Raw genomic sequence first — 21,029 nt, 5'->3', positions numbered from 1 at the left:
CAGATGTATCAGCTCAAGAGCAATAAAAAAGAAATCTGCAAACAAACCTTACTCCATTAGCTTCCTCCCACATATTTACCTTCCCTCAGTTTGCCACCTTGGAAGCCTGGAATGACTTTCCTTTGTCCTGTCGTTTCTCTATAAATTTACTGTTCTTTGTCGAAGATACTACACAAGCAAGAGTTCTAAGCCACTACTTTGAGTTACTCTTCAAGTTTCTCCTGTGTGATGTGCACTGCACACATTAAATTGTTTGCTTTTCTCTCATTAATTTGTCTTTTTGTAAAAAGCCCAGCTAAAAACCTAAGATGGGAAGACATAAAATTTTGCCTCCCCTACATAAAGAAACAGATCACTTTCTGAATGTTTGTGACTCCAGGGCACCTGGGTGGCTCAGTTGAGCATCCAACTCTTGGTTTCCACCTCAGATCATGATCCCAAGGTCGTGGGATTAAGCCCTGCCTCAAGCTCTGCACTGAGGGTGGAGCTGCTTGGGATTCTCTCTCTCTCCCTCTGCTCCTCTCCCCTGCTTATACTATCTCTCCCCCCCCCCCCCTCTCTCTCTCTCTCTCTGTCCAAAATAAATAAATAATTAATTAAAAAAATAATGTTTGTGTCTCCACTCCCCTAATTCATATGCTGAAACTCTAATCATAATGTGATGGTATCTGGAGTTGGGGCCTTTGGGAGGTAATTAAGTCATGAGGATGGAACCTTCATGATAAGATTAATGCCCACATAAGAAGAGGCCAGAAGAGCTGGCTCTCTTCTTCTACCATGTAAGGATACAAAAAGTCAGGAATCTGCAGCCTGGAAGAGGACCTTCACCAGAGCCCAAACCTGCTGGCACCCTGATCTCATATTTCCAGCCTCCAAAACTGTGAGAAATGTATCTCTATTGTTGATACATCACCCAGTCTATGGTAATTTGTTAGCAGCCTGAACTAAAACATCCCCCTTACAAGTTTCATTTTGACTCTGTCTTTGCAAAGCAGATGGCAAACAATTATTGAAGCCACCATCATCTAGTCTGGTTGCAAGTAAGCATGCAAGTGTTTAAGGTTTGATTTTTACAGATCAAGCAGAGGACCAAAAAAGGTGGTTTCAGCAGCAGGTAATGAATCCATTGGCTACAAAAGAAAAAACAGCCTTTCCTGGCTCTCAGTGTATTATTAAATCACTCCTTTTATATGACATCCCTTTCCCCCCCTCACTGTCTTTAGAGAGAACACTGTAACTGAGGAGGGCAAAGTCAAAGTTCTTATGAGGGTGAAATGAAAGATTCAGAAACTCCAGGTGCACTTTGTCATGCAGCCCAGTAGTGAGGACCTGAGATGACTTAGCAATATCTTTGTACTTTGTGCCAAATGCACCCGTATTTACCTTTTGTGGGTTTTTTTTTTTAACTCTCTTCTCTTTTGTTCTCTTTTTTATCATCATTTTTTTTAAGTTTATTAATTTTTTCTGAGAGAGACAGAGATAGTGACAGTGGGAGAGAGGCAGAGAGAGAAAGAGACAGAGAATCCCAAGCAGGCTCTGGACTGTCAGTACAGAGCCTGGAGCCCAATGTTTAAGACACTGTGAGATCATGACCTGAGCCAAAACCAGGAGTTGGGTGCTCAAGCGACTGAGCCACCCAGGTGGCCCTTATCATTATATTTTAAATGTTTATTTATTTTTGTGAGGGTGGGAGGGGCAGAGAGAGGGAGACAGAGGATCTGAAGCAGGCTCTGTGAGCCTGATTCTCTTCTTTATTATTTTGATATTTATTTAAGAAATCTTTATTGAGTGCTTATTCTATATGAACCATTGTGGCAGTTAGGAATTAAATGGTAAGTCAAACCATAATCCCTACTTCTCACAGAGTTTACAGTGATTCTCCATGAATAATATGACAACAATAACTAATACACATAAAATGATTATTATATGCTAGGCATTCTTCTAAGAACTTTAAATTTATTGTTTAATTCACACAACTAGAAAGGTATTGTCATCACCATTTTATAGATGAGGAAACCAAGGCACAGAAAGTAAGAAATTTGCCCAAAGTCACATGGCTACAGTGGTTGAGCTTGTATCCTACTTGCCACCCTTTTATTGTCTTTACTAATGCAGATGTCACCTGAGGTGTTATACTAATTCATTTATTTATTAATTCATCCACTCTTCACCCTGTTATTAAGCATCTTTGATGATTTAGGAATGTGGCCATGGTTTCCAGCAAACAAGGAGTTAGGAAGTCCTTGTCATGGAGTCAATCACAGTTTCCTGAGAGGGAAAGGCCCATAAACACATAATTCCAGCACAACCTGTTAGGTACAAAGGCAGGGCTATGTACCAAGTGAAACGTAAACAAAGAAGCAGGAGTGACTAACTTTTGTCTGGGGTTGTTGAGAAAGACTTCACAGAGGAGAGAAATTTTTATTAGTGTCTTAAAGGCTAAATAGCAACTCATTAAAGACTAATAGGGAGATCAATCCAGAGAAAGGAAAGAACACAAGGAGAAGCCTGGAGTCATGCCAGGGCCAGGTGTGTGGGCGATGATGGTGCAGGTGGGTGAGGAGCAAGACTTAAGGATCAGAAGTCGAGTTAGGGTTGGCACTGCAGTCCCAGAGACAGCCACCACCCAGCCTGATGCCACTGACCCTGAGCCAGAGATGGCTGTGCCTCCCACGTGTGCTCATTTTGGCAAATCTGCGAGAGATGTCTTCACCAAGGGCTAGGAATTTGGCTTAATAAAACCTGATTTGAAAACAAAACCTGAAAATGGACTGCAATGTACCAGCTTAGGTTCAGCCAACACTGAGACCAACCACTAAAGTCAGCATCAGCCTAGAAACCCAGTATAGATGTATCAAGCACGGTCTGGCGACCTTGGAAAAATACAACACAGACAACACTCTAGGCATGGAGATATTTGTGGAAGACCAGCTTGCATGTGTACTGAAGCTGACCTTTGATTCATCCTCTCACCAAGCACAGGGTGGGAAGGTGGGAGGAGGATGCTAAAATCAAGACAGGGCATAAGCAGGAGGCATCAACCTGGATGTGGATTTCCACATGGCGGGGCCTTCAGACCGGGTCCCTCAGGTGCCACATCAAAACGACTGGCTCGCTGGCTCCCAGATGAATTCTGAGACCACAAAGTCTGGAGGGACCCAGAGCAACTCTGTGGTTGGCTACAAGACTGATGAATTGCAGCTTTACACTAATGTAAATGACAGGATGGAGGCTAGTGACTCCTTTTATCAGAAGGTGAACAAGAAATTGGAGACCAATGTTAATCTGGCCTGGACAGCAGGAACTAGTAACACTGACTTCGCAATAGCAGCCAAGTATCAGATGGACCCTGACGCCTATTTCTCCACCACAGTGAACAGCTCCAGCCTGATTGGTTTAGAACACATTCAGACCGTAAAGCTAGCTGTCAGACTGACTGTGTCAGAGTGATGCTGTCAGCTCTGCTGGATGGCAAGAATGTCACTGCTGGTGGCCACAAGCTTGGTCTATGACTGGAAGGCAAGCATAATCAAAGGCTATACAATCATTTCATTTTAAACTATTTTACAGCATAGCTACCCTCAGAATTTAGTGTACCTTTTAATGTTTGTCTGGAATGCAGTAATGCTAAACATCATATTGAACCTCCATATTAAATGATTCCACTTTAAGATGTTACTCTTTCAGAGGTACAGAAGAAACCCAATTCCAAACAAGATCCTTTCAGCTGTGGACTTGGGGGGAACTTGGTGGCCTCTAGAAATGTCAGGGCTTTTTTTTTTTTATCTAGAAACAGCTGCTAGTGGAAGTTGATAATTACAAACTGTCATTAAGTAAATGAATGAAATTGTGACTTCCTGAGAAGTGAACCTTAGTTTCCTACCCCATGAAGGAGAGGCTTGTTGTTTGATGGTGTGTACAAACTCATCTGAAAGAGACTTTTTTAGGCAGATTTTCATGACCTGTTTTCACCCCAGTCCATCACCTCTTTTACACCAAAAATAGTCTGCAATGCATGGTAGCTGAGTTTTTTGTTTTGTGAGTGTGTGTGTGTGTGTGTGCACTCGAACGCCGTTTTGAGATAGAGGTGGATGAAGCCAGTAATTCAGGACTTTATCTCCTTTCATGTTGTGTTTTTTTGCCCTTGCACCAGATGAAACAGCTTCTAAGAGTTCTAGCTGCAAGCAGAGAAGAGTCTCTGTGACTGTAATCACATGGTGACATCATTCAGAATCTAAATTGGACTTCTGTTATATTCTTGCCACTCGGTTTATTTTTTAGCAGTTTAACCGGTGATTTTAGAGTCTTCCATTTTGGGTAGAATAAGATCCTCCTTTAAAATGCTATAATTAACATAACTTACAGTGAAACTTGAACAAAATATTAGAACCTCAAAAAAAAAATTGAGTTGGAAACAAAGAGTGATTATTGACGATACTCAAAGGGGTTTAAACTGGGGATTAATACATACAGATCTGTATTGTAGAGATTCTTTGGCACCATTTTGAAGAAGATTAATGCTAGAAGATCCCAAGGAAAGTTAGAACAAATTGGTAGCTATTGCAGCCATCTAAACATTATTTCAGTTATGGAAGAGTATTAATTCAGAATTCATTCAATTTCTTCACACAACCCCCATAAAGTAGGTGTGACCATATGCCATTTTACAGATGAAGAACTCAGTGAATAGAGAGTTGCCAAATGGTATACAGCCAGTAAGTGGAGTCATGTTTCACACCCAGGCAATCTGTGTCTGCATTTTTAGAGCCTTCGGGAATAGGGGTGGAGTGCTGTACTGGAGGTGGGGTTAGGGGATACAGCCCATTACCAGGGCAAACTTTCTTACAAATCCCCTTTAAATATCTTTCTCTCTTCCTAGAGTTTACACTCACTCTGGCTGCTAATCTCTCTGCTCTAAGGGCTATTGCTGTCACACTGCTTTTCTTGAGAACTTCTTCCTTCTCCTGCCTGGCTGTTTATATTCCACTTAGCTCTGAGAATGTGACCCCCCTACCCCCCTTGGCCTAAGCACCCTCCTAGGCTAAGTGAAATCTCCAGATTTGACCTTTTTTTTCTGAAGAGAATCAAACCCTGCTTTCAATTCTGGAGAAAGTGGATAGGAGGAGAAGTCTAGGAACTTGAAGGCATTAAGATGTTGGATTTGATTTCAGGTTTGTTTATTTTTGTGGTATCTCAGAGATATTCAAGTAGAGATGAGAAAAGAAGAGAGAAGCCAGAGGTTTGAATTTTTTCTTTTGAAAATACTTATTAAGTATTTGTTTGCAGACACTTAACAGGAGTTTTCAAATACCATCTCCCTGGCCATTACCTCTAGTATTTTGGAAGGCAGCCTTTGTACACAGCTAGATATTTTTTCTAAATAACTTCGAAAAGGAAACTAAACCAGTGAGTCAGTGGCCAAGTTCTAACAGTCTATTATTTTTAATATAGGATTTTTTCTGAAGATAGTTTATAATACATGTTCTGAAATTTGCAATTTCCTCAAGTTTAAAGACCCACATAGGGACAGATGTCATAATATTTGTACAAAAAATTTGATAAATACATGTAGGTAAAGGTTGTATTTTTTTATTTTTAATGTTCCCAATAAAGAAAAGTTGCATGTTTACTAAAGAGAATATAGAATACAGAAGTTAAAAAATGTATCATACCGTCATATATAGCTTTATGAACATTTGTGCATATTCTCTTCCATATTACTTCCTTCGTTTTCTTTCTTTTTGATTACTGCATTTCTTTTATTTTATAATTTCAGTGTTTCTAGTGTTCCACTTCAAACATAGCCATTTCTTCCTCATAGTATATAAATTGCTACTTAAAAAATATGTATCTGTCGGAGCACCTGGCTGGCTCAGTCAGGGGAACATGTGACTCTTGATGTCAGGATGGTAGGTTCAAGCCCCATGTTGGGTGTAGAGATCACTTAAAAGTAAAATCTTGGGGGGCCTAGGTGGCTCACTCAGTTGGGTGTTTGACTCGGTTTCAGTTCAGGTCATGATTTCATGGTATGTGGGTTTCGAGCACCTGCATTGGGCTCTGTGCTGATAGTGTGGAGCCTGCTTGGGATTCTCTTTCTCCCCTTTATCTCTTTACCCCTCCCCTGCTCCCGCACATGCATGTGCTCTCTCTTTCTCAAAATAAATAAACATAAATAAATAAATAAATTATTTTAATATATATATATATGGGTACCTGGATGGCTCAGTCAGTTAAGTGTCCAACTCTTGGTTTTGGCCCAGGTCATGATCTCATGCTTCATGGGTTCAAACCCCTGTGTTGGGCTCTGCACTGACAGCCTGCCTGGGATACTCTCTCTCTCCCTCTCTCTTTTCCCTTCCCACGCCCATGCTCTCTTTCTCTCTTTAAAAATAAATAAATACACTTTTAAAAATTAAATAAAAAATATATATGCTTTAAAAATTGTAAAGGTAATACATTCTCATTACTTTTTAGGAAGTCATGCGATACAAAAGTATATAAAGTCAAAAACATAAGTCACCCTGCCTTTTCCCAGACCTATTTCCTGAGGAGGTACCTCAAATGATGTTTTGATTAAATACTCAAGCTTTTACAAAAGTAATTCTTGGGGTTAATTTTTCCCCTCATATCTGTAATCTAAGTTAGTAAAAATATATTTTCTCTAAAGTGTTGTTATTGATTTCTTTTCTAACTTTTTTCAGATTACTTTTTTGTGCTATGTTTTAAATAATTATGTATGATGAAATGTTGCTAAAACACTGGAATGTCAGTTCACCTTGCTGTGAATGAGTTGGAGGAAGATTTTATACCAAGGATATTGTTGGATTATAGTCATTCTTTGAATAGAGGCTAATTATGGCTTAGATTCTCTTCTTTCTTCACCTTTCTGAAAAATAAATGTTTTATTATGGGATAATTTTAGATCTACAGAAAGATACAAAGATAGTACAGATGATTCCTATATACACTTCACCCAGTTTTCCCTAATGTTAGTATCTTTTATAACCATGGTACATTTGCCAAAACTAAGAAATTAACACTGGAACAACACTATTAACTACAGACTCCATTTGGATTTTATTAGTTTTTCCATTAATATCCTTTTTCTATTCCAGGAACCAATTCAGGATACCTCACTGCATTTAATTACTTCATCTTTTTAATCCCATTGTTTCATTGCTCTCCAAGAAAGCCTGTGGGAAGAGAAAAAGGGGTTAGAGATAGCACATAGTGACACATTTGAGATCATCTTAGCAAAATGAAGCTATAATCATTGGGGTTTTGAGATTCTTGGTGGATGTTATTTTACTTAGTTATCCTGCCTTCTTCAGGCAGAAGTATTTGAGCTGTACCAAATGTCATGCATGAGTGGAAATCTTCATGGCATAATTTGAGAGATGATGTCAGACATGACTCCATTCTCAAAAATATCTCCTACCCCACCAACCTTCGCATGGAAATTACAGCAACAGGGATTTGATTACCACTCTGGACCACAGATACCTCTATATCTTTATTAAAAGTGCAAATCCTCTGGGGCGCCTGGTTGGCTCAATCAGTGGAGCGTGTGACTCTTGATCTCAGGGTTGTGAGTTCCAGCCCCCCACTGGATATAGAGATTACTTAAAGAAAAAAAAATCTTTTAAAAAAAGTGTATATCATCTTCACATTAATTTATCAGGTCAGTTTCTTTGGTGGGTTGTCGGGTAAGCTGATATAAGCGAACAAGCTTGGGTAGGTATGTAAAGGAGATGCTCGAAGACTGGTTTGGCCACATAGGGAACAACGCAGAACACATTCGAGTTATGGTGTCAAAGGAAATCAGAGTATACTTGTGGGCACTGAGAGCCTAGCGGTGTGTATATAGGGGTAGTTGGAAGGCAGGAAACTTGGAGAGAAGGAAAAGTGAAACTTTAGAGGAGAAAATAAATTTCCTCCTGATGTGTGAGATGTGATAGGAAAAGACAAATCCAGCCTTCTTCATACCTTTCCTGCAGCTGAATCGGTACTATGCAGAACGTAATACAGGGAACACCTGTATTAGAAATCACCTGCTTTAAAACAATGGTGATTCTCAGACCCCAGTACCAAAAATTCATTTAGTAAGTCTGGAAGAGGGCCCAGAATCTGCATTTTAAACAAGTTCGCCCAGGGATCTTATGCATACTAAAGCTTGAGAGCTAAGTTCTAGGCAATTTCTCTTAAAGGGTAAGGACTATATCCGGCTTATTTTATTAGAATCTTTTTTAGCACCTAGTGCTCAATACTCAGTAAACCTTGAATTGAACAGCTCAAGTGACTGCATACCAGAAATGTGAATGTGTTTTCTCTTAATCTCCATGGATTTGGACAACTGGTTTTTTGAGTCTTTGCTTTTGTATGGCCAGTGTCTAGTCCTACTTAAGCTAAAAAGCATCTTAATCCTTTTCTTTGTTTCCCTGAAGAAACTACTTCCCTCCAAGCATTACATTATGTAGTTTAGATAGAGTTAAATCTAATCCCCAGTTCCAGAAGTGGGAATGTTATCCAGGCCAGCCTTCAAAGTATAAGGAATTCTCCTGGCCACAATGATTTGCTCAGAGGTGTGCATACAACTGAAGCTGAGACGGGGAGTCAATCCTAGCACTACAGTAAACTCTTTCTTCTGGGATTGTTAAACTGTAATCATATAGCTTGAAGTCAACACAGAGCTAGCTGCCTGAGAATGAAGCCACCAAAGAAGAAAATAGAGCCAGGGATGCCTGGGTGGCTCATTCGGTTAAGCCTCTCTTGATTTTGACTCAGGTCATGATCTCACAATTAGTGAGATTGAGCCCTGCATGGGGCTCCCTTGCTGACAGCATGGAGCCTGCTTGGGATTCTCTCTCTCTCCTCTCTCTTTGCCCCTCCACCACTCATGCTCACTCTCTCTCTCTCTCCCAAAATAAATACACTTTTAAAAAGAAAAAAAGAAAAGAAAATGGAACTTAAAGATTGATGAGAAAGACAGTATGCTGAGGACATCATTTGAGTGCCTTGATCAAGCCTTGCCTGAAGTTTACAACTTGAACTTCCAGGTACTGGGTCAATTAATCCTCTTTCTAATTTAAACTAAATTGAATTGGCTTTCTCTTGCTTACAGCAGGAGTCCTGACACATAGCTTTTATATTGCCCTCCACCACTTGACATCGTGAATGAACAACTTTGAGTCTTGGGCTTTCCCTAACACTCTGCCAATGCTAAATATAATAAATATAATTTCACAACATGGCTCAGGCCTGTCAGACTTCTGTATTTCATTTGCATGGGTGTGATTTATTTATTTACCTTTTGCATTGGTGTGATTTAAATCCCATCAGAGCAGCCTTTATATAGTTCTGAGCATGAAATGAGTGCTCTATCAAGTTAGATGGGGATATTCTAGATGTCATCTTTCCCGGAAAATTTCCCTGACTCCCACACTTCCGTATATTCTAGGTTAAGAAGATCTCTTTTAGTTTCTATGCTTACCCTTATTCCAGCCCCCTTTTTTCTGTTGTAATTGTTTCTTACCTGCTTTCCCAAGTGGAGTTCCTCTTGTCTTTTTTTTTTTTTTTTTTTTTTTTTGTAATCTCCAACACCCAGCCCAGTGCTTTTGCACAGAGTAGGTACTTGACATACAAGTATTGAATGAATGGATGAATAATGAATGATGACAATTACACAAATCAGGGGAAACTTATTCCTTTCCCCATACTTTCACTAAGAAAGCTGCAGCAAATCAGTAACTACATTTAAGGCTTCTGCTTATCGATCTTTTTGCCTTATCTTCCATTCTATGACGCATGCGGAGAAGGACATTGATCAATTATTCAAAAGCTGGCCACCAGGTGTGAAGGGTTGAAAATATAGAAAATAAAGAACAATTGAAGAGGCCTGAAGTTATCTCGGGAAAGGAAGATTTGGAGTAGAAAACAAAACTGTCTTCAAATACTTGAAGTGGGTGGGAACCAGGGCAATAATCAGGCCAATAAATTCTGAATGAAGTTCTTCTACAGTAAAGAATTCTAACGATCAGGCTTCAGGACTTCCTTGAGCTTCCCATTCCTGAGGGTAATCCTGTAGAGCCTAAATATCATTTGGTGGAGAATCTATAGAACAGTAGACAGTGGGGGGGGGGGGGAGGGTCAGGAATTCAAATACCTGCCTTTACAAAGGTCTCCTGCCACCCAGAGAACATTACGTTTTAGAATCTTTTTTAAGAATTCTAAGAATATTAGGGGCACCAGCATGGCTCACTCAGTTGAGCGTCTGATTCAGCTCAGGTCATGATCTCACGATTTGTGAGTTAGAGCCCCACATCTGGCTGGCTGCTGTCAGCACAGAGGTCGCTTGGGATTCTCTGTCCCCCTCTCTCTCTGTCCCTCCGCAATACATGCACTCCCTCCCCAAAATAAATAAAAACTTAAAAAATAAATGAACTCTAAGAATCTTGGAATCTCTTAAGACTCTTTTTTAATGTATATATAATTCCACTAAACTTTTGCTTCTTGTATAATGAAACATTTGCAGATGAAGAATTGTATCTTCCTTCTGTTCCAGTGCTACACTGATGGACAAAGCGTTTTTTGTAGCCCAAATGCATGGCTTTGCATTTGGTTAGAAATGGGCTCAGAAGCATGGGATTATCCTACATATGTCCTGCATTCTAGTCAACCCCAATCTTAGGACTTTATCAGTGTAAACTTTGGTCAAGTATGTGTGCATGTTTGTGTGTGTTTTTGGATAATTTTTGCTAATCATCCTAGGTGGTGACTGATTAATTAAGGATACAAGCTCTCCTGTAAGAACCAAAGGCTTGGAAAAGGGTAGTTATAGACCACCAGCATCAGGATCTCTCAGGATGTTTCAAGAATGCATATTCCTAGGTTCTACCCAGGCTTACTAAATGAGATTCTTTGGGGGTTAGGCCCAGGAATCTGCATTATAACAAGTATAGGGGAGGAAAATGAATTCCCCCCTACCCTTCTGAGTTCTTAGCTGAGATCACTGTAATAAAAGATGGATTGACAAGAGAAGACCAAACAGGAGGTTGTTAACATGCATATTTCACATATACCCTGGGGAGATTCTAGGGAAAAAGGAATAACTCACAGAGGTAGCTTTAGAATTTAGACTTACATACCATTTTAATAGGGAAAGGGAGAGGGAGATGCAGACCTTAGAGGAGAGAGCAAATTATTTTTAGCAAAGATGAGTGGGCCTTTAGAAGATGGAAAGTAGGATACTTTATGACCAAGTATGTCTGGGTGTGCTATCAAATTTAATCTATCCTCTCCTGTGAGCAGAGTCAATTCTTCCTGGGTGATGAAACTTCCAGGAAGTAGATTTATAACAACTGAACCCCTTTTGGAGGTGCTGTCTTTAGACAGATAAGGGGAGTGGAGAAAAAGTCTTTCCATACATCTCCCTGCATTTGCTGTTTTCAAGTGCTTACAGCCCAAAAGAATCAACATGCCAAAGTGGCATAATTTGTGGTGACCTGTCCCAAATTCCTACAGACATATTTTGGGGTGGCATATTGTTACCCTTCACAAGCAACCCCAGGTACTAACTGTGAATGCTGAAGTTTGAGGCGCATGACTTTAGGAGGTAGCGGGACAGTGAGAGGAACTTCTTTCTCCTGAAGACGAAAGTTCTCTTTTTGGGTAAAACTACTCTGTTCTCAAATGTCAAATGACAGACTGTCCATTAGGGAATAGGTCAATTGAATTTTTTCATTGCTAATTCTCAGAAAATATATGACTTTAATTAAAATTATAGATACCCAATTATATTTTAACTATTCATGGGGTTAAAAGATATTTAAAATTATATAATCATACAGTTTCATACATGTTAAATAATGCCTTTGGTTTAAAAAGAAATCAGGGACCACACATCATACAAAAGGTAATTATGTAAAGGTGTGGAAGTATTATCTGACCTTATTTTGCAATATATATATATATATATATATATATATATAGTATATATATCAAAGCATATTGCATATATTTTGCAATATATATAATATATATATATTATATATATATATATATATATATATATATATATATATATCAAAGCATCATATTGTACACCTTAAACTTACATAGGTTATTTGTCAATAATATCTCAATAAAGCTGGGGGAAAAAATCAGAAGAAAAAATCAGCCTTGACCTATTTAGAGTCTTCAAATAATATTATTAATTAATATTTTCTTTTTTTAATGTTTATTTATTTTTGAGAGAGAGAGTACATGCTTGGGGTCGGAGGGGGAGGGGCAAAGGGAGAGGGAGACAGAGAATCTGAAGCGGGCTCTGCATAGGACAGCAGAGAGTCCTATGCAGGTCTTGAACTCACAGTCCACAAGATCATGACCTGAGCCAAAGTTGGACGCTTAACCAACTGAGCCACCCAGGCTCCCCACATTAATTAATATTTTCAAACATTTGTATGATAATCATGAAGAATGAGAAGTATGGGAAAGTAAATGATTTGCTTTATAAGCTCATGATAAAAAAAAGTCTTATACCTACACTGGAAACCAGGCCAAAGGTACAGTGGAAAAGATATATTACTTCTCATTTTATGCAGACACATTGCATCTCCAAATGGGCTCTATTCCAGGTCATAGAAAATAAGTTATGCTAGGAGCATCTGGCTTGTTCTGGCTTCAGTGGAGCATGAGACTCTTGATCTCTGGATTGTGAGTTTGAGCCCCATGTTGGGTGTAGAGATTTCTTAAAAATCATTTAAAAATCTTTCAAAAAAAATAAAAGAAAAGAAGTTATGCTGTACTCAAAAACAATTCCTGAAATTTACATTTTGTTTGATTTGAGACATACCTATTCACCTGGAAATATCTCCAGGTAAGTAGCCTTTGGAAAAGATTGCTACCCATAAACTGAGACATCAGATATACACTCTCTAGTAATGAATACAAAATTTAAAAAGAACACCAAAAGCCTTCTGGAACTTTAAATGAAAAGACAACTTTTATTAACCACAGTGACATTCTTGAGACCTAGCATTTTAAAGAAGCTCAGAATAGCTAATCCACCTGAATCTCAGGATTATGTTTCAAAAACTCTCATGTTCTGAGGCGCCTGGATGGCTTAGTTGGTTAAATGTCCAACTCTTGATTTTGGCTCAGGTCATGATCTCACAGTTCCTGGGATCGAGTCTTGCACTGGGCTTCATGCTGACAACATGGAGCCTGCTTGGGATTCTCTCTCCCTCTCTCTCTGCCCCTCCCCCACAGGTTCTCTCTCTCTCTCTCTCTCTCTGTCACTCAAAATAAATAAATAAACTTTTTTTTAAAAAAGAAGATTTGATAAATAGGAATGCTATAAAACCTTCTGTCTTTAGAATTAAAAATCAGGAATGTCATGCTGTATTGTGTTGATAAAATATAAGAGGTAAATATAGAATTACATTCAACTTCATTTCTCCAGTGTACTTTAGATAATGTGTTGTGATTTACAATTTTAAAAATTCTTTTACTGAGGTATAATGTTTGTGTGTATATGTATATACACATTTACATATGTATATATGTATATATACATATATAAGTGAGCATATATTACATTAATCATAAATATGCAATTCAATGATTTTTTTATTAAATATACACTCAGGTAACCTCCATCCAGATCAAGATATAAAAAAGTTTCAGCTCTCCAAAAAGTATAACTTTTATTGCATTTTAAAATGATATATATAAATTATAATTCAAATAAATGAAATATATTTAACTATTTGACATGTGTTAAAAAGAAAACATAGTCCCCAGTGGCATGACTTAGGTTAAGGTCCCAAGTCAGTAAACCAAAACTTAATACCTAACCTAATTACAGTTTCAACCCCCTAGAAATGTAACCTTCAGCCAGTCAACATGGGAATTTCCTGGTCAGCGCTAGGACATTTACTGACAAACCCCACTCCTTTCCCCTTAGGAGGGCGACCTTGCCTAAAACAACGGATTTTTTTCTGTAGCCCTTTATAGCTCCCTTCTACTTGGTAGATGGGATGCTACTTGATTCATGAATCTACTAATAAAGTCAATTAGATCTTTATAACTTACTAGGTTGATTTTTTGTTATTTAACACGTTAAAATATATAAATGAATGTATCATACATTACTAAAAACTTGAAAAATTAAAAGAAGAAAAAAACCATCCATCGTTTTACTACCTTAATGAAACTACTTTGATTTCTGATCATTTCATTTGTTAGAAAGAAAACTGGAGGCCCAAAATGGCATCACTTAGGTTAAAGTCCCGAGTCAGTGAACCAGGATTTAATACCTAACCTAACTGCAGTCTCAACCCGCTAGGAATGTAACCTTTATTAACCAGTCAGCATAGAATTTCCTGGTCAATACTAAGACATGTGCTGATATACCCTTTATCCTCCCCTTAGAGGGCAACCTTGCCTAAACAATGCGTTACTTGCTAATAAATTGCTTTCTGTGTGTGTGTGTGTGTGTGTGTGTGTGTGTGTGCCCTCTCTCTGCCTTTAAAAACATTTCTCTTGTTTAGCTCAGCGGAGCTCCCCTCTACTTGCCCGATGAAATGCTGCCCAACTCATGAATTATTTAATAAACCTGGTAGATCTACAAATTTACTCAGTGGAATTTCGTTTTTTAATAGATTCAAGCCTTTTTTCACATATTTTCAAAACATTATGACCGGAATGTATATAAAATTTCAAATCCCACTTTTTTTTTTAACCTGACATCATGTCATATGCATTTTCCATGGTGCTTCATAATTCTTTGTAATTATTTGCTTCCACATAATATTGCATTGAACATACTATAATTTTCTTAACCATTCCCCCAGCTGTTAGGAATAAAGTTTGTTCCAGCGTTTGCTCTTTGCTGTGATAAATATTTTTGTGTATACAGGTTTTTCAGTTTCCTAAAGGCTTTTCAATTATCCATTCTACTAAAAAGAAAGAAAACACATGTCTTTCTATTAGTACCTGTGCCAAGACATTAACTTTACTTGACTTTCTATTATTCAAAAATGTAGGCTTATAGTACACAAGTCTGAAAGGAACCTTGGAAGTAACTCAGTTCTGCCTAATTTCCAAAAAAGTTCTATAAGATAGTAACTTTAGTATGATCTTTAGTATGATCACTTCCACTGGTTTTAGAATTGCTATCACCATATTTCATATAGGGTCATAAAAGTAATGTGTAACTTTTTTTTAAGTAGGCTCCACAACCAACGTGGGGCTTGAACTTGACGAGGTTTTGGGGTAATGGTGGGGGTCTGAAGCTGATAAACAACAAAGAACAACAAAGACAAACAAAGAATTCTTGAAGACGTCTTTTGTGCAAAACCGTGATTTTATTAAAGCATGGGGACAGGACCCGTGGGCAGAAAGAGCAGCACTGGGGTTGTGAGGAGTGACTGGTTATATACTGTGGAGTTGGGGGAAATAAAGGCAAAAGGGAGGCCTCCAGAAGGACTTTGATATGCTAAAGAGGACTCCTAAAATACCTGAGGCCTTGCTATTGTCAAGCTAAGGTTGTTTTCGCTCTAGTAAGGGATTAATTAACATTATGACCATAAAGCATTCCTAAAGAAATGTTATACTGTGTATTTGACTCAAGTATTTGTCAGTTGGGCTGCAGGTTATAAGGAAATTGCATTTTACCTGCCATTTCCCTCTTGCCTTTGTTACCCATATCACTATGGAGGGGTGATGTTGGGGCTCCAGGAAACTGAATCTACAGGTTTCTGGAGATTAGGCTATTGATAGGATTGCCTTTTTCTTGTAATTTACGAAGATGTTTGTAAACTGATGGAGACCCATGTCCTGTATGACTGTGATTTGTATCAGTTAACCATTTGTTTTTCTTCGGGCATCCAGGAGTGCCTGAGGAATATCACACACATTCTACCTGGTGTGTGTGTGTGTGTGTGTGTGTGTGTGTGTGTGTGCGCGCGCGCACGCGCGTGTGCATGCGTGCGTGCATGCGCTAGCTTGCACTTCATCCTCAGCCCGCCCCTTACTACCTCAACAAACTCAAGACCCGGAGATCAAGAGTCACATGTTCTACAGATTGAGCCAGCCAGGCACCCCATTATGTATAACTTTTTGAGCCAGCCTCTCCAGCGTCCTTATATGAAACCATTGCCATCACCCTACCCCCACTCTAGAACCTTCTATCTACTGATTTGAGTTCATTTGCCACTCTTCCTGTTTGTGCTCACTCTCTTCTGTTTCTCCCATCAGATCCTCCCCACCCTCTCCACTCTGCTGCCTGCCCACCTGAATGGACTAGTCAGTGCTTAGGTGAGGGGCGCCAACAAGGAGGAAGGAGAGGTAAGGGAGAATATTTACTCCCTTGTTTGCCTCCCTGCAGGGTCACTTAAAGTTGGTTGCACCTTTCCCTTGGAAGATCACAGTTCCTCTCAAAGTGATCCTCTCCACAAAACTTTTTTGAATTACTCTTTCTGGGTTTTGTGACCAATACTTCCCTGTGTCCCTTTGGGCCTAGGGATCATTGCCCCAGGAACCTACCCTGTCCTGGTTGCTTTCCTCTACACTTCTTCCCACACTTTTGAAAATGGTCCATTTGATCAACCTACTTGGCCTATTTTAATGTCATTGTGCCACCTGTTTCCTGCTGGATGTCTGACTCACTCTGTATACATTCAACAAATGCAACCCAGACAGTCACAAAACTGAAGTTGTAACTACTTGCTTTCTTGATTCTGATAGTTAAATGGTTCAGAAAATACTGGCACGGCTCACCCTGCTTGCCTCTAGTATTCAACACTGCGTTGCTCAGATACTTCACAATCCCCATCAGAATGAGAAAGAAACTTCACTATTAAACTTCAGTGAAAAAGTTCATCTTCAATGGCTTATGAACTGAAGGAGTTATGTACTGCTTTCTTTTAAGGTTCAGATTTTTATCTCATGAAAACTCTCATGTTAGATATATCTGTGCCAGAGCAATTAAAAAAATTTTTTTGAATGTTCATGTATTTTTCAGACAGAGACAGAGCGTGAGCCAGGGAGGGGCAGAGAGAGAGGGAGACACAGAATCTGAAGCAGGCTCCAGGCTCTGAGCTGTCAGCACAGACCCTGACACAGGGCTCAAAGCCACGAACCATGAGGTCATGACCTGAGCTGAAGTCCTCAAGTAACCAACTGAACCACCCAGGCAGCCCTGTGCCAGAGCTATTTTAATAATAGGATGGGGGTGCCTGGCTGGCTCAGTTGGTAGAGTGTGTAACTCTTGATCTCGGGGTTGTGAGTTCAAGTCCCGTGTTGGGTGTAGAGATTATTTAAAAATAAAGCCTTTTTAAAAAATTCTCTATTAAAAAATAACAATAGCATGAATAAACAGTATAAGAGCTTAGATATGTATTTTCCCTTGGTGGATGCTCAATACCTAGCAGTCTATGGATGAAATAAGAGCTCTGGGAATTAAAACTTTTTTAAAATAAAGAGTCAACCTCTCAGAGTGCTCACGTTATTCCATATCTATAAGACAAACTCATGTAGAAACTGAAATAATTCTTCCAAGCCTTTGGGAGCATTATTTGGCAAGTTACTGTCTGGCGTGTTTAGTCTGACTTTTCATAGAGAAAATGCTTTTTGAATATTAAGGAGGTCCTGAAGGGATTAAGGCAGAATTGTTAGGTTAATTATTTCCTTGTAGAAGGAATGTTTCAAACTTAATAAATGGAAAAAGCGAAGGTGGCTCAAGGGTTAACTCAAGCCATTATATCATTTTCTTGATAAGCTTCTTCTTCTGACTTTCAGTTGGATTTATTTTGCTTTTACAGAGGAGAGGGTGTGGATCAGGAAGTTTAAAAAAAAAAAAAAAAAAAAGACATGAAGGGCTGCACCAAGGCCAAGAAAAGCTTGGGCTTCCTCACCACATATTGAGCAATCGTCTCTCTCTTCTCATTCTTCAGTCCCTTACTGGTCTCATCCATTCTGTGTCTGCAGTTACCACTATCACAGATGAGTCCCTAATTCAGTCTCTAGCACAGACCTATCTGAGCTCCAGACCCACACATACAACTATCTTCTTGACTTTGCCAAGTGGAGTATCTCAAAATACCTGGAATTTGTGATCTTCTTTCCTATGCCCAGGTTTGCTCCCCCTCCTGTGCTCTCTGCATCTTAAAACGACACCATCCTCCATTCAGTTACACCAGCCAGATACCTAGGGGTTCACCCTGGACACGTCCCCTCCTAACTCCTCATCCACTTTTTCTCCAAAATATACCTCAAACACATCCACTCTGTCCTTCTCCGGGGCCAACTCCCCAGTCCTGGGGCCATCACCTCTTGCTCTTGTCCAGAGAACAGCGGTCACCTCCTAATTGGTTTGTCTGTCTACTCTTCCAGTCCTTTCAACTAGTTCTCATGCTACACCTCAAATGACTGTTTTGAAATGCAAATATGTTTGTTAATACACACACACACACACACACACACACACACACACACACAGTGCTTTCCTTCTTCAATAACACTTCAGTAAATTCCTTTTTCCTTTAGTATAAAAATCAACAATTTTAACATGGCTTATGAATTTCTGCATGTTTTGGTCCTGTCCTACTTCTTCAAACCAATCTTATTTCCACTCTACCATCTACTAACTGAATAACCTTGAATAATAATTACTTAATTTCTGTGTGTTCCAGTTTCTTCATCTGTACAAAATAGGAATAAAGATAGTATCTACCTCCTAGGATTGTTGTGAGAATCAGTGTAAAGTGCTTAGAACTTAATAGGTACTCAACAAATGTTAGTTCTGAATAGCATGTCTTAGCTTCTTCCATCTCACTGATGGTCTTTCCTCAAAGGTGTCATACTTCCTTCTACCACAGTACCTTTGCACAATGTGTTCACTGTTTGGAGCACTGATCTTTCCCATTGTCACCTGGCATCATTTCCTCTAGGAAGCTTTATGATCTCATTAACCTGATAAGTCTTTCTATTACATGGTATCACAGCAACATATACCTTTCCTTAATAGCACTTACTATATTTTTACATTTATTTCAGTGATCATATGACTAATGCCTCCTTCTCCCCCTCTCTCTCTCCTGAAGTCCATGAAGGCAGGGTGGGGCTGGTAGGATCGGTTTTTCCCTCTTAATGCTGTATCCTCAGGCCTCTAGCATCTTACCTGACACTGGACAGGCATTCGATAAACATAAGTTGAATGAATGAAAATGAATTTCATTGTACACTGACAAGAGCTCCAAGGCCATGGGGCTTTAACATGGTCTGCAGCTTCCTTTCCCCTCGAATAGACAGCAGCACTTGTGTCAATGAGTTAGAATGGGTGTTTCTCGGGGAAGCTCTACTTGACCATGGACTCCCTATTTTCTCCAGGACAATGACAGTTATCCCTTTCTCTGTGCATAGGTCATCCCTAAGAGGACTACTCTCTACTAGACATATGGTTCCAAAACCACGCCTCTTAATGAGGCCAAGCCTAAAAGTACAAAACAGTAACATCCCCTTAAAGAATTTTCACAGGAGAGTTTAGCTATTAAAGTTCACTCTTAACCAGGACACGTCAGACGAATTGTTTCCTGGCATCTTTGATTTTCTTCTTCTCAGGCCTGGTTCTGGTTTGGTGTATGTTAACTTGCTTCTTTCTAGTGCTACACAAGGGTGAAATAATAATAAAAGCTCATATCTACTGGGTGCTGTTGTTTGCTATTGCAGGCATCACACCAGGCATTCCCTATACAGCTGACCCTTGAACATCACAGGTTTGAACTGTGCAGGTCCACTTATATATTGTTTATATATATATATATATATATATATATATATATATATATGAATACAGTACAGTACTGTAAATGTATCTTCCTTATGATTTTCTTAATATTTTCTTTTCTCTAGCTTATGCTATTTTAAGACTACGATATATAATACATGTAACATACAAATATGTGTTAATCAACTACGTCATCGGTAAGGCTTCCAGTCAACCCTTGGCTATTAGGAGTTAAGTTTTAGGAGAGCCAAAAGTTTTACGTGGATCTCCGACTATGACGGGGATCAGTGTATGGTTTGTGCGCAGGCGTGCAAGCGTACCTGGCTGTGGGGGGCCCAAACAGACCAGGTTCAGCCACTCACTGGGGACAAAATTCAAAGGCAGAGAGAACTGGGTGGTGAAACAAGAAAGGAATTTACTTCAGTGAGGCCAACACTGGGAAGACAGCAGACCAGCATCTCAAAGACTGTCTCCAAAGTGCCGAAAATACTTCCAAGTTTATATAAGGAAAATGTGGGGCAAAGGTGGGTGGGTTTGTGCAGGTGGGCAGTGAAGGCCAAATCAATCATCGTCTTGGAGTCAATCACAGGTGGGGGCTTGCTGGCTCAGGGCAATTTTTATTGCTCGAGGGAGTTATTTTGGTTCTCATCAGGGGATGCTTTGCCCTCAGGGTCTTCCGCCTGGGCCAAGAGACAAGCTGGAAAGAAGAACCCAACTAGCAAGTCTGAGTTCAAATGGAGCAGCTGAAGTCTTCTTTCAAGTGCCCCTAACCCCTGCATTGTTCAAGGGTCACCCATATATTTTATTTCACTAATTCTTAATTAGAGGGAAAAAAATCCTCTCAGGTAAATGCTATTATCTTCATTTTACAGTTGAGAACATGGAGGTTCAAACAGATGAAGAAACTTACCTAGTATTATAGAAACTTACCAGAATTTGAATCCTGGTAGTCTGATGCCACAGCCCTTTATGTGTTGAACCACATTGCCTTAGGCACAGCTAGTAATCCTAACTCATTAGTTCCTCATCCAGTTGGGTAAGCTACAAAGACTACTCACATTGTCCCATTGTCCTCATAAACCTCCAAACATGTTGTGAACATGGACATCATTCATCTTGGGATCAGACAGCAAAGTTACTCAGATTCAAAACAAAGCACATCTTGATCTGTGATTGGTATATCATGAGTGCTCACACAATGTAGGTGCTCAATAAATATTTATTGAGTGACTAAATGGAT

The 21,029-nt window shown here is 39.3% G+C and overlaps 2 pseudogenes; both read left to right on the top strand.

The window, feature by feature from the left end:
• The window catches only part of LOC109276112 (60S ribosomal protein L27a-like), a 61,347-nt pseudogene that overhangs the window by 27,081 nt on the left and 13,237 nt on the right, over positions 1-21,029 (top strand).
• Positions 1,702-4,394, top strand: LOC109274934 (voltage-dependent anion-selective channel protein 1-like; annotated as a pseudogene).

Source organism: Panthera pardus, unplaced genomic scaffold, assembly GCF_024362965.1.
Source record: "Panthera pardus isolate Hobbes unplaced genomic scaffold, ASM2436296v1 HiC_scaffold_13, whole genome shotgun sequence".
NCBI lineage: Eukaryota > Metazoa > Chordata > Mammalia > Carnivora > Felidae > Panthera > Panthera pardus.
Note: the sequence above shows the minus strand (reverse complement) of the source record. Positions and strands in the feature narration are given on the sequence as shown.